General features: G+C 31.0%; 1 long non-coding RNA gene across 1 annotated transcript in view; it reads right to left on the bottom strand.

Annotated features, from left to right (window-relative positions):
- Positions 1-13,476, bottom strand: part of LOC122802043 — a 40,961-nt gene extending 27,485 nt beyond the window's left edge. Inside the window, exon 1 of the long non-coding RNA XR_006364855.1 lies at positions 13,351-13,476. This is a non-coding gene — a long non-coding RNA (uncharacterized LOC122802043). The remainder of the gene's footprint in view (positions 1-13,350) is intronic.
- Positions 13,477-14,382: the final 906 nt, after the last annotated feature.

The following is a 14,382-nucleotide window of genomic DNA, read 5'->3' as shown; positions in this document are numbered from 1 at the left end:
ATCATGGTTGTGTTTTTTTTCTTTATCTCTTTTCCCTCATCTCTCTGTTTATGTTTGGTTGGTTACTGATGGAAGTGGAGGAAAGGAAGAAAAAAAAAAGAGAGGATGCTTGCTTGTCTCAATTGTTAAAATTGGAAGAGTTTTAACTGTAAATTTCTTCATTTACCTCGAGACAAGTCTGAAGATAGTGCTAAGGTTTTGAGATTTTAAGTTGTTGATGTGAATGCTCATTGCTTTTCCCCTGTCTGTGCTGCAGGAAGCTATTGGTACCTCTGTTGTGTACCTCTTCCTGTGGTTGATCGGTCCAAAATGGTTTATTTCCCTCAACCAACCAAGCTGTAGTTATTTTAATTTAAACATCCATCAGTTTTAAGAGAATTTCTTTATAGTTCTTCAACCATTCATTCTCCATATTCCGGAACTATCAGTAGCACATATCAACAGAAATGTTGATGTTGTACTCAGTATATAAATAAACTTTATTCTGTATGCTGTTTTATTAGATAGATGACACACAGCCATTTATCCTGCTCAAAAAGTATAAAGGAAAAGTAAAACAGAAGATTGCAGGAACTGGATGACATAACAGGAGAGTAGGGCACTGTAGGTATTTTAAATCAACTAGCTAGTTTGTCACTTCTTGGATGGAGTGAAACACTGCAGTTTATTAGAGAAAGTGTGTAAGGTGACAATCACTTTTAGTAATCTGTGCTTATGGCTGTATAATCATAAAGATTTTAACACGTTACACTTCTGCCTGTCTTTTGGATCTGATAGGATTGGTTGCATAATATCTTATTCTGCTTCTGACATCGTAATCATGGATAAGCTGATTTCCTTTTACACATTATATTTCTGTTTAAGTCCAGATGATTTATTTTGCATATTATGTTTACTTAGATATGGAAGCTCTGAGACAGAAAAAGATAAGTTGATCAAGACAATTAATTTAAGACATCATTTAGAGTCGTTCTTTATAAACTATTATCAGTTCAATCTGACTTTTTGGTAGTCATGTTGGTTAGTCTGATAGATCCTTTGTTTATCTATTGGACTAGGAATTTTGATAATTTCATGTTTTTTTTTTTTAAATTTTACATCTATATACTAAAAATGTTACATTTATTGTTTTTGTTATTCTTGTTCTCATTAGACCTGATATATTATTTTTCAGTTTTCTAGATACTAAAACATTAGCCTTATTAAAAATAACTTATTATTTATGTTTATCATCATTTATGGTGAAGGAGATAGTCTTTGGGAGATAGTCATAATTGTTGATTCTGACACATATTTTACACACACACACACACACACACACATATATATATATATATATATATATATATATATATATATATATATATATTTATATATATATATATATATATATATATATATATATATACATACACACACACACACACACACACACACACACACACACACACACACACACACATATATATATATATATATATATATATATATATATATATATATATATATATATATATTTATTTATTTTACATTTGTTGACTGGGCTAGTCCAGTTGGATATATGTCCATTTTCAGTGGAGGCCCGGGGAGAAAAGCTCCAAGACAGATACAAACAGCCAATAAGGCATTGTTACATAAGAATAAAAACAATAAGAAGATACAGAAGATATTATATACATTTAACAGTAAATAACATAAAAACTATATACAAGGTTCAGCACAAGATAATATGAATATGCTAATGGCTAAAAAAAAAAGTATCCAGGTTCTTACTAGATGCTTATCATTGCACTACAGAGATTAAATTAGTGGAGAGAGAACAGCTAGAAAATATATTAGTAGCATTAATGATAGGTTAGTCAGGGCTGGTAGAAGGGCACAGCCAGTGTGTTTTGAGGAAGGTTTTAAGTTTTTGTCTGAAGAGTGGTAAGGAAGGAAGGGAAGTAAGTTCAATAGGTAGAAGGTTCCAGTTTTTCCCAGTTGTGTTTGAGAATAGATAGTCCCCAGCCATGTTGTGAGATTTGTTGATGTTAACTAGTAGTTTATTTGAAGAACACAAGGCATTAAGATTTTTGTAGGGGGTTATGAGGTCTGAGAGTATTGGAGTATTGTTTGGCTGGTAAAGGACCTTATGGGCAACTGTAAGTTGGTTGAGTTCAAGCTGGTTTTGAAGTTCAAGCCATCCGAGTTGCTTAAGATTCTGACAGTGATGGGTACTGAAGGGTTTACCAGTGGCAAATCTGGCAATATTATGATAAGAGGTAGCAAGTTTGAGAAGATTCTTTTTGGATAGGTTAGTGTATATTGGTGAGGCATAGAGTAGAGCAGAGATTAGATGGGAGTGGGCAATGGTAGTTCTTGCTATTGGAGTAAGGAAGGGTTTGACTCTGTACAGGCAGCCCATTTTTCTGTTAACTGATTTTATAGTATTGTTAATGTGGGTGTCGAAGTTAAGGTTGTTGTCTATTGTAAAACCAAGGAGTTTGGTGGTAGAGTCTGGGTAAATGAGGGTACCATTGTTAGAAATTACTGAGATATCTATTGGTGTGGACCTACAAGTAGGAGTAAATAGTAGGAGCTTTGTTTTTTTGGGATTCAGTAGAATGCAGCATTTTAAAAACCATGTCTCAACTATACTAAATACTTTCTGAGTTAGCCATTGCAGTTCAGAAGCAGATTTAGCTGTGCAGATTAATGTAGAGTCATCTGCATATTGTATACAAGTTGCAGTGGGAATAGCCAGGTAAAGATCATTAATAAAAATTGAAAATAAGAGAAGACCTAGAATGGAGCCTTGGGGAACTCCCAGTGTGACTGGCAGGTGGGATGATAGATTATTTTCCCAGTGTACTGCTTGTTGCCTATTGCTCAGGTAGGAAGTAAACCACTTTATAGATTGAGTATCCAGGGAAAGTGATTTGAGAATATTGATAAGCAATGAGTGGTTTACCATATCAAAAGCCTTTGAAAGATCAATAAATAGTGCTGAAGAGAGTAAATTCATTTTATATATATATATATATATATATATATATATATATATATATATATACACATATATATATATGTATATATACAATTAACTTTATTATCCTTAAATATTAATAGCTAAAATAATATAAGGAAAAGAACAAATCTGTTAAAATATCTAAACAATAACAAAGCACAAGTGGTGTTTCTTTAAGAGTCTCAATTTTAAACAACTGAAAAGGACACTAGGAATCCTGGTAATTTTACTCCAATTGTATTTTCTCTTATTTATTTATATATGTATTTATTTATTTATTTATTTATTTATTTATTTATTTCACATTTGTTAACCAGGATAGTCCAACTGAATTTGCAAACAAATTCATTTTTAGTGGAGATCCTTGCTTTTGAAATCTTTGCCATCTTAATTAGAAATAATTTAAATATGCATGGTATTGATATATGTAATAATTATTCTTCCAAAATTACGTTATATGTAGATGATGTTCAACTAACATTACTTAATTCACAGGAAACTCTCTTAGAATTGGATGCTACAATAAATGTGTTTCAATCTTTCTCTGGTCTTCAGTTTAATCAACCTAAATCTAAATATATGATATTAAATAAAAAGAAGAAAATACAAATTTGTAAAAATCATATTATAGGTAAACACAAATTCTCTTGCCTATTTGGGTATAGTTCTACCTACTTCTGTAGAAGAGATAATAGCAATTAATTATAATAATATTAAAATAAAAAAATATATTACTGATAAATGGAATAAATTTCATTTGCTATGAAGTTAGGCTTCAGTTAATAAAAATGATTGTTCTACCTAAAATATTATATATAGCTCAAGCACTCTCTATTTATCCAGATAAACATCTTATTAATGATATAAATAAACTTTCATTACATTTTTTATGGTTCCCTAATAGAAATAGAATAGCCTTTGTTCATCCCATCAGACCATGAGACCAGGGCAGGATTAATTTCCCTGATTCTGAAACTTACCTCAAGGCTTCAGTATTTAAAATCATCTTGAATTGGGTATGCCCAAATTATGCATTTAAGTAGAAATCTTTTTTTCAGCCAACTTTTCCTTAAAAAATCAATTTAATAGATTCTGGTATTTTCTTTGTTATATTACACAATATAATATTTCTACACCTACCAAATTTAATATCATGAACTCTATACTTAATAGTTTCAAAAAAAACATTTTGCTAATGTAGATACTAAAATCTGATTTGAAACTTCAATCCCCTTAAGTATCACCAAACATTTTTTTGATAAAGTTTATATTAACAAATTTATTTTCTGGGAATCAAAAAAAAATATTTGTTGGCATCATTATATTAAAGAATTCAAAGTTAGAGAAATCCATGTAATTATAAAGGATTTTGATTTGGGTCCTTATGACTGGCTATTGTTACACAGTGTGATTGCTTATTCATGTGACCTTTGTAAAATGCTCAGTAACTCATTTTTTTTAAACCCTAAATTAATAAATTATTTATATGAAATTATATACAATAAATCAACAATTGAACATTTAACTTTAAAATTATATAAAATCCAAATAAACTGCAAGGCAAAACCACAAGATACATTTTGGAATTATATTACTATGGGTAACATTTCTTGTTTGTCTTATGAGAACAAATCTGAAATTTTATCATCTATAAAATGTAAATCTTGTTGACAGTATTGGGATATATTTTCTTGGAAATTTTTGCATATAGCATTCATAATCACATACAAATTATCTAAATTTAGTAAAAACAAGATTTTTTCCTGCTGTAGATGTATACAAGACTGGAAAGCTGATTGGCTTCATATGCTTTATTCCTGTCCTCCAATAAAACAATTTTGGAGTAACTTAGATGATTTTTAAAAACTTTGTTCTCTGACTCCTTTTCTTTATAAAAATCCTTAATTTTGTTTAATGTAAATGATGGTCCTGTTTCGAATAAGCACAACCTTTCTCTACTATGGATTATTTTTGCAGTTGCAAGGAAAAGCAAAACTAGAAAATGGAAGTCTATTGATGCACCACTTTTTGAAGACTTCTTATCTTTCTTGAAAGAGACAGCTCATAAGGAAACTAAAGTAAAACAACATAGGATTCATCCAAAGCCATTTGTCATCAATCCTTGGGAAAAGGTATTATCTCTCATTGACATTTTACAGATAAACTCTGACTCTCTTCAATGAGAAATAAAAATTGTTCCTATAATTCTTTTATTTATTTATCTATGAATGTGATATTTGATTTATGTCAGGTTTTTGTACATACTGCATATAGTCTGTTATTACTTTGTTTTATAATCTCATCTCTTTTGTTCATTATATTATTATAATGTATTATTTACCACTTTGTTAATTTGGAAAATAAAAATGTCTTTGTGGTAAAAGAAAAAGATACATTTGTTAGCAGGTTTACTATTGCAAGGCCCAATCATAACAGTGCACAGAGGAGTGTATAAGTACCACCTAAGCAGTGTGTTGACTGGTTCTTATGCACGGGGCTAACAATGGACTCTGACAGACATCAAAGAACAATAGCAGGATGTTAAACAGCCTTTTTCTGCCTGCTGCTCATGCCTCTGAACTCTTTACTGTCTCTGGTTTTGTCTCATATTTTTCCTGTAATTCAGGAGTATTGAGTATTGCATTCAGTCAGAAATGACAGACAGTTGAGTTTCATGCACTGCAAAGAATGCTTCGTTTTTGAGTTATATTTTTTTGGAATCCATGTCTCAAAAATATAATAAGCTGATTGAGTTTGGTGACCCAATCATAATCCTTTATGTAATGGAGACTTAGAATAATCTGGCTAGTGGCATTTCTTTGCTTTGCTTTCTTTTAGGTTGTCTAACAGTGCCATGTCCAGAAGTGTGTAGATACAGTACAGCGCTAGCTTACCTGGCTGTTAACATTAAGTTAGTTGCTTTGTACCTGAACAGCCTTGCCTCTGTAGACCATGTACACTGCATCATTGGTGAGATCTTTAAATTACTATCTAGAGTTTACTTTCACATTATATACTAGAGTAATGCCTCAACCAGGCATAGTTGGAAAGTGAATGGATTCCTACTAAATAAATTTCAGTCATGGCATTTATAGATCAAACCAAGGTAATAGAGTAAATGCACAAAACCAAAAAAAATGTTTAACATAAGGATCTAGGCACATACCATTAGGAGGATATATTTCCATAAGAACAAGACACTTGATTAAAGTAAGAGACAAAAAATATAAAAAATGGAAAAGCAGTCAAACTACAACTTTGAAAACTTAAATAAATAATCTAGACATACAGATATAGTGAGAGACAAGATCATGCAAAATTTAAAGAACATTTATATAAAGATATTGAGCATAATAACAAACCATTTTATAGATATATAAGATGTAGAAGAAGTAAAGAAATAAAAACTGATAAACTGTCTGTAAATTCCAAAATTTATTCTCAAACACAGCAGATACATTTACAAAATCTTATGCAAAGCAGTTTGGCTCCACAAAGGGGCTGAGAAATTGTCCTAGTGACATCCAGGTAAACTCAGATGTTAAAATCTAATTAGATTATATTGAAAAAGAACTAAGCAAACTGGATTCAAACAAAGCACATGGAGGAGAAATTATAGTACCATTATATTTATTATTCACTAGGACATATAAATGTGGGGAGATTCCTCAAGACTGGAGACATGCACTTATTACATCTATCTTTAAGGGAAAGGGGAGTAGGACAAACCCAGTGTCAAAGAGACCCTTATGTTTGTTAAATGTTGTGGAAAAATGATGGAGAAGGTAATACTTGCTAAGTTATTTTCAGAACTGGAAAGTCTGGAACCTGAAACCATATATAAGCATGCATATGTTGAAAATAGATAATTACCACCTGTAACACGATGTTTTATAACAAAATAATAATATCTATGAATGAAAAATAGTGCTGTGAAGTAATTCATATAGATTTAACTTCAGCAATTGACAGGGTCCTACATAAAACACTGATCAATAAATTAGACAAATAGGTACTGATATACTCTTGATAAGATGGATAACTGCATGGCTTACAAATAGGATATGGCAAGTGTCATACAGCAAGTAGACAGGTGAAATTCGAGGTTGCAGTCAAAGTATCTCTCAGGGCTCTGTCCTGGGCCCATACCTGTTTAGACTGTTTCTTTAAGGTCAATCTTTTAACTTCAAGTGTACTATAATTTGTATGCAGATTATTTGAAATTGGATAAACTGATTACATGTGTTACAGTTAGGGCATGTGTGTAATAGAACTTTTGACTAAATTTACCATTTGGGCACAAGAAAATAATATGCTGATAAATTCATAAAAACAAAGCATATAAGATTTAGGAGATATACACTGAAAGGTGAATATTTAATACTGCATACAGTGATTGAAACTGTAGATTAATTTAGTAACCTGGGGGTATGGGTCAATCCTTCTTTGAGATTTTCTAATGATATGGACCAATTTGGTAATGATAGTTATAGAACAGTAGGTAGTATAACAAGATTTTATTAAGTATAGGAAATCAAAATTGATGAAGTTATTGTTTGCTAGTTACATTAGACCCACACTTTAGTAAGGAATAACAATATGGAAATCTTATAAGAAAACAAGCATGAGTAAACTGGAAAGAGTACAGCAGAATTATACTAAGGGCATCTATGGATGTGAACATTTTGTGTTAATATGAAATAGTGATATATCTGAACTTGTACAATGTCTCATATAAACACTAAAGAGGAGAAGTATATAGGTCATTTAGAGAAACTACTTCTGGGAATGTTTGGGGTTATCAAAACGTAGCAGAGAATCATCAGACAACCTATGTAGAATATTCTATAGGAATGAGAGGTGTGCAAGGTTGTTTTCCTGAAAGAGCAGATTCTTGGATTATTCTACCAAAATTATATTAAAGCAAGCACTAGCTTAGTATTTTTAAGAACAGCCTGGAAACTTATTATGGGAACCATGTTTGATTGAAAGGCATTTTCTTAAGAATATTTGAAATTTTAAATATAATATGTCTGAGAAATAACATGTTATAGGTAATACCAAATTAGAACAATGTGAGAATCTATCAGTCAAAACTGATATAAGATAAAGCAGCACAAAATATAACTAGATAAAAGAAAAGAAGGTAGAAAATGTTATAGTGCAAGATCAGTAAAAATGACAAAAACTGCTGTCCAATAACCTCTGCCATTAAGTGACCAAGACTGTGAAGGCAACACTGAGCCAGACGCCATTTTGCTGAAGCAACATAGAAGATCTTGGAGTATAGAATCCTGTATTGAGTTTATCTAACTGTGACATTGTAAGCAACTGTTAGCTGTCAGAAATTTTAGCTCTTAAACTAAGTCTAATTTGAAATGTTGAGATTCCTTATATTCCAAATATGGTGTGACGGTTTCTTATTTTATTTATTTGTTTACATTTTTTACAGGGGAACAGCATTAAAGCGTTGGTCTCATAGTTGTTAGAGGTTGAGGAAGGCATAATTAGAGAAGCATCACTTGTTCCTTTCCTTGATAATAATAGAATACCCACTAGCACTAGATCTTAAAGGGCAGTGTGCCTTACTGTAAATAGATTATGAGCAAGAGGAAAACAGTGTTCTAGCATGTAGAGTTTAAAAATGGAAGCTCATGATTGTTTTGTCCTTAACTTTCCATGGGACAAGACAGACCTTCAATGTGTGTGTCAGTGGTATTCTTAAGTGGAAGTTTCCAGCATAAGCCTACAGGTTCATTTGGTAAACATCTGCAGATCAGTTATGACCTTAGCAGATGCAAAAACGAGAAAGATGTAAGCCTTGCTTTAGCTATGACATTAACGCACATGTGCCAACAATGACTTCTATTTCCTTCAACAACAAACTTTTAAATCATTCAACAACACCATAACTGATTGTTTGTAGATAGCTACTAGGTATGTGATCCCCCCTGTCCTGATCAGTGTCTACATTTACTTTACCCATTCAGGTACTTTATTTATATTACTCCTAGAGATAAAACAAGAAAATGGTTATATAACTAAAAAAAAAAATCTAATTAGTCTACAAAACAACTTGCATTTAAAACTGAAAATAACATTTTCATCTTAAAAGTCAAAGTTTTTAACATATAGACTTATTTAATTAACAAAAGGAATATATGTGGCATTCCAAAATAATTGCCATATGAGTTCTAGTTCTGCAGGTAATGAATAATAATTACCACCCATATGGGCAATGGTCTCTTTATCCAAGTCAGTAAGAAAACATTTTATAAGATAAACGCTTAGTTTTGTTTACATAGTGCATTGTGTTTGTCTTTAATTTGCTTGGAATAATTGTGTTCAAATATTCCCTATAGAAAGATTCATATCCAGAACAAAAAGCAGCATATGAATGGTTATAATTATGATGTTCTCTTACTGATAAATATAATTCAAATGTTTAAAACTCACAAAAGGACCTTCCAAAAATGTTTCTGCAAAATTTACAACTGATATTAAAGCATGTTGAGCTTTTTGCATGGCACAGAAACAGTATAATCATTTCCCCCTTTCTAATACTGGCTTTATATTGATTCTATCCCTTTATGTAAATAAATGTTCAGCATCAAGCACATGGTACATATCAAACAGCATTTCTCATTAATACTCTCCCCAAGTAGCTGCACCTGATAGCTTTACATTTAACTTATTGTGGGTAAAATCTTCATGAATGTCAACAAGTAAGGAGTCCTCGACTTACAATTGGAGAGGATGACATTATTAAAGGAATTTGTAAATGGCAAGAAATGTCTAAAGAGAGAGGGAATACACAAATACTTAATAATGAATTTGCTGAGTAATTAAAATGAGAAACATTAAGTATCAACCCATTTTAACAGTTAATGAAAAACAAAATATAGAAAGATGAACAGTATAATTGCAACATTTCATATGAATATTCATTTTTGAAAAAAATAATCTATTTACTGTCTTGGGTAGCTGCCCTTATCTATAGTGGTAGTGATTAAAACATGATGATTGAAATGGAATTTAAATGGAAATTATTATTGACAGCCACCATTGTTTCTAGTACAAATAAAACAATAATAACAAAGTGAGTTAAAATGAAGACTTTTAAGATGAAGGAGTTATTTTCAATTTCAATACATGTTGTTATGATTGTTAATTAATTAAAAAAAAAGTCATGTGATCATTCTTTCTGTTTTGTAATTCAAGTTTAACTGTATTTAAATTTTTTGAAAAAATATATGAAAAGACTCAACTACTTTAATAAACTATTATCTGCAATGTTGAGTACTCATGCATAGAAATTTGTTTTTACTGTAGATTGAAAAATAGAGCTTTTAACTGTAAAGCAGGAACATGTACCAGACAGAGACTACTCTCCATGACATCTAATAAGGAAATGATATCTCTGGCATAATTGTGTGTCTATTACCTCTTGAGGGCATCAGATTCCTGGTGTCTAGGTCAAGGAAAGGTTTTAAAGATATGTGACCAGCAAGTTATATGTGAAAGATGAAGGCATCTGGAAGATGCCTGTGACAACTCTTGGAGGGATTAGAGCTTTTGTCATGCAAAGAAAAAACTAAAGGAGTTAACCTTGCCTGTAGAGTGCATACCTCTAAACTGTACAGATGTTTGCCAAATGTCCAGATTTTTGCCTCATATGTTTGGTCTGTTCCAAATAAAATATGTGGCTTTCTGTCAAATCATTGAAGTTTGAAATCACTAAATAATACTAAATAATGACAAACATTTGAGTTTCAGACTTTATATCCTTCAGAAAATATATAATAATGCAAAACCTGTTATTCTAGTGACTTTCCAAGTTTATAGGAGCAATATTTAAATTATGTCACTATATCTGGGCCTTTGTCCCCCCATTCATCTTGACTTTCTCCAGATTTCTTGCACGGAGAGGTTGAGAGATGTGAGTAAAGCATGTTGACTGGAAAACGATATATGTAAGTCTTGTTTATTTTATTGCTTAACATGGGGAAATTCTTCTTTAACATGAAGGAATACTGAAATTGTGTAGAAACAAAAGTCACATTGAAGTGAGCTTTACAGAGACTCTGCTTCACTGTTGTAAAAAGACTGGATATTGTGGACCTGATTTACATAATAGCAGTGCCATCATGACAACATTTCTTTTCACTTACCCCCTGTAATCTTTGTAGGAAATTTAGTTTGTGGTCATCCTAGTATAGAGACATCAACTAAGACTTGAAAGGCTGATGCTAAAGACCAAAAGAATGTTTAAGTTACATCTAGCACAGCAAATCAGTAAGGGCATCACACATTCTGGTAGCATTTATTAAAACATTTTAATTAAATGAATCAATCTGAGATTTTGTTTTTAATAGAAAACTATCCACTAAGCGATAATCTTGATAACACATTATCATACCAAAAAGGAAGTGTCAGATAAGGCTAAATAAATATAAGGCTATATATATATATATATATATATATATATATATATATATATATATATACACACACACATATATATATATATATATATATATATATATATATATATATAAATAAAGAGAGAGAGAGAGACATAGAAAGATATAGATATATATAGCATTATAAAAGGAGACAATTTGCATTGTGGAAAATATTCTCAATGGATTCATATTTAGAGTAAAATGTCACTATTATGACTCTTATTTTCATTCTGAAAACAGAAATGCAAGTATCTGTGATTGGTACTTTAATCGTATCATGATGTTTTAGAGAGTTGCACAATGAAAGATTATCCCCTGAAAATACATTACATTGTCTAAAACCATCAATCTATATATATGCCTAAACCAAAACTAAAAAGACCCTTTGATGAAGGAATGAATGTCCCTACTTCCTCCCATATGTTGGACTCAGACCCCTCACTGCCCTAATAAATAAACTAACTTAAAAGTTATACTACATGGGGAAACCCTAACAGAGTGCACAGAATACTTGCATAAGCTGTAATTCTGAAGTTTCATTATGTCAAAAGGAAACACTTGCAGGGAAGCACAAAACCAGGGGAAAAGGAATTAGTTGAAAAGAATAAACAGACAGCCACTGTTGGGAAAGTTAAGTTACAGATTTATGTTTGGTGGTTCTCAGTATGTTGTTTTTCAAATATGTTCATCATTCAATATACTAATGTTTTATGATATTCTGCTATACAATAAAAAATATGACTTCTAGTAATACAAAACTACTTTTGTCAGAAAGTGAAATACATTTTTTCAGTTCAAAATACCATAAAATTAAAAAGGTTATCACAGGTTTCATACTGAAATTCATGCAGTCCTGAGATGAAAGTTTTTAATAATTGTTTTTTTTTTTCAAATTTCTTGTTTTGAGATTGGTTTAAATTCATTTACTGGTATGAGAGGAACTGGAAATTTGTGGCAATATAAAACAGTCAATATAAATTTTGTGAAACATTATAAGTTATATATAGATACTTCAATAGTCAGCAAACTGAAGAGGATTGATTAACTTAGCTGAAGGGAAAAGTGGTTAATTTTAAGAAAGAAATACTTGAATTGCACTGTATTACACAACTATTTTGCAACATTATTACAACAGTCCACATATTATTTGTTCAGTTCTTCCACCAAGTGTTTAAAATGTTTCTTATCATATTCTAACTTTAGTGTCGACACAACTTTGTTTATTGTTTAAAATAATGATTGCATAGCACACCTTTTGGGCTGTGGCATATGTCTATTGCAGAAAATATAAACACTTAGTAAGATATTGACCAAAGTAAAATAATAAAATTATACACACTTTGAGCAATAAAATAAACCAGACAAATTCATGAACATTATGCAATTCATTGCAATATTTTGAAAGAGATTTGTGTATCATAGGTATATAGGTTGCAGTTTATGTATGCAAAATATACATAAGTGGTTTAATAAAACATTTTATATAACTCCATAATTAAATACATACAGTATATGCATGTAGATCATACACTTAGATAGTTGTCTATAACGGTATCATACAGAGTCAGAAAAAAAACTACAATACTGAAAAATTAAACAAAACAGTATTAACTGTGTGATATTATATTAATGCAGATTGACTGGGAGGAGATAAGGCATTTACATTACTGAACATTCTATGGAATTTTTAATTGCATGAATCATCCCAGCTATCAACTCATTTTAAGAATTTGTTGAACATTAAACATAAGCAAATCATGGCTGCATTTCTGTTTGATTTCTTTTTCAGAATTAAAATCTGTTTTCTTTAGGAACCAATACAGAAAATCAAATTTAATGTTTAAAAGTGAGTGCCTTTCATGTGAATAAAGTACTTACAGATTACTCCTGCTACTACAATAAGGAGAAGTAAAACAAGTCCAAAACGCTTCATGGCTGGCCTCTAGCTTTCTAATGTCTGGAAGGTCTTTGTCCTGTATTTTAAGCAAGCACTGCTTACTTGGAGTTAACTGTAAACATATATAAAGGTAAGTCAGATGATTGTGTAACCTGTACTGTTGATAATTACTCTGTGGTTTCCGTTAAACAATAGAAGTACATCTAACCTGTACTCTGATAATTACTCTGCAATTTCCTTGTAACAGTAGAAGTACATCTTTCATCATATGTTCTGAAAATTGTTCTTGTTCCTCTTTTATCAACAGTCATGTTGATTGCTTTTTTTTTTTCTTTTGATACAACAGAGAACAAAATTTTGGTTATCTAAAAGTCTGCATATTTTTTCATTAAGTCTGCAGTTTTCTATGTTAATGAAGATTTGCTTATTAAGAGTAAGGCAGACCACTCATTAGAGTTGACCATACTCATGGCCAGCCTGAAGTACACACCAGCAAATACAGGCTGTAATAAAACAAAAATTAAATTAGACAGATACTTAAAGACATAACCAATCTGCAAAGTTAGGCTACAGAACTTACAATTAAAAAGAAAAAAAGAGTAAACAAAAAAAATACCAGAGTGCTGGATAATTTACATAAAAAGGAAATTGTGCATTTAAGGTAATTTATATAATGGAGAAATGGATAGTGCTTTGTCCATTAAATTAAGGTTGAGTAGATCTTATTGTAATGGTAAGTCATGCTGCTGTAGGAGATACAATATACTCAGAAAAGGAGAAGGTATACTATCATAAGCAAAATGGATCAAGGAGGCAACAGAAAAAGGAAAGACAATGACGTGGGTGAGAGATGTTAAGGTAAAAAGGAGGGGAGTAGGGTTTATAAATGTAATCCTTTCAAAATTATCATAGGGTATGGTTACTTGATGACCTAAATAAATTCTGCTGCATTCCTGTTCCAATGGATGCCATTGCTAAAGTTACTGCAAATCCCTCTGACTCTGACTCACATT

Source organism: Protopterus annectens, chromosome 5.part0, assembly GCF_019279795.1.
Source record: "Protopterus annectens isolate FY-2018-M chromosome 5.part0, PAN1.0, whole genome shotgun sequence".
In the NCBI taxonomy this organism is placed as follows: Eukaryota; Metazoa; Chordata; order Ceratodontiformes; family Protopteridae; genus Protopterus; species Protopterus annectens.
Note: the sequence above shows the minus strand (reverse complement) of the source record. Positions and strands in the feature narration are given on the sequence as shown.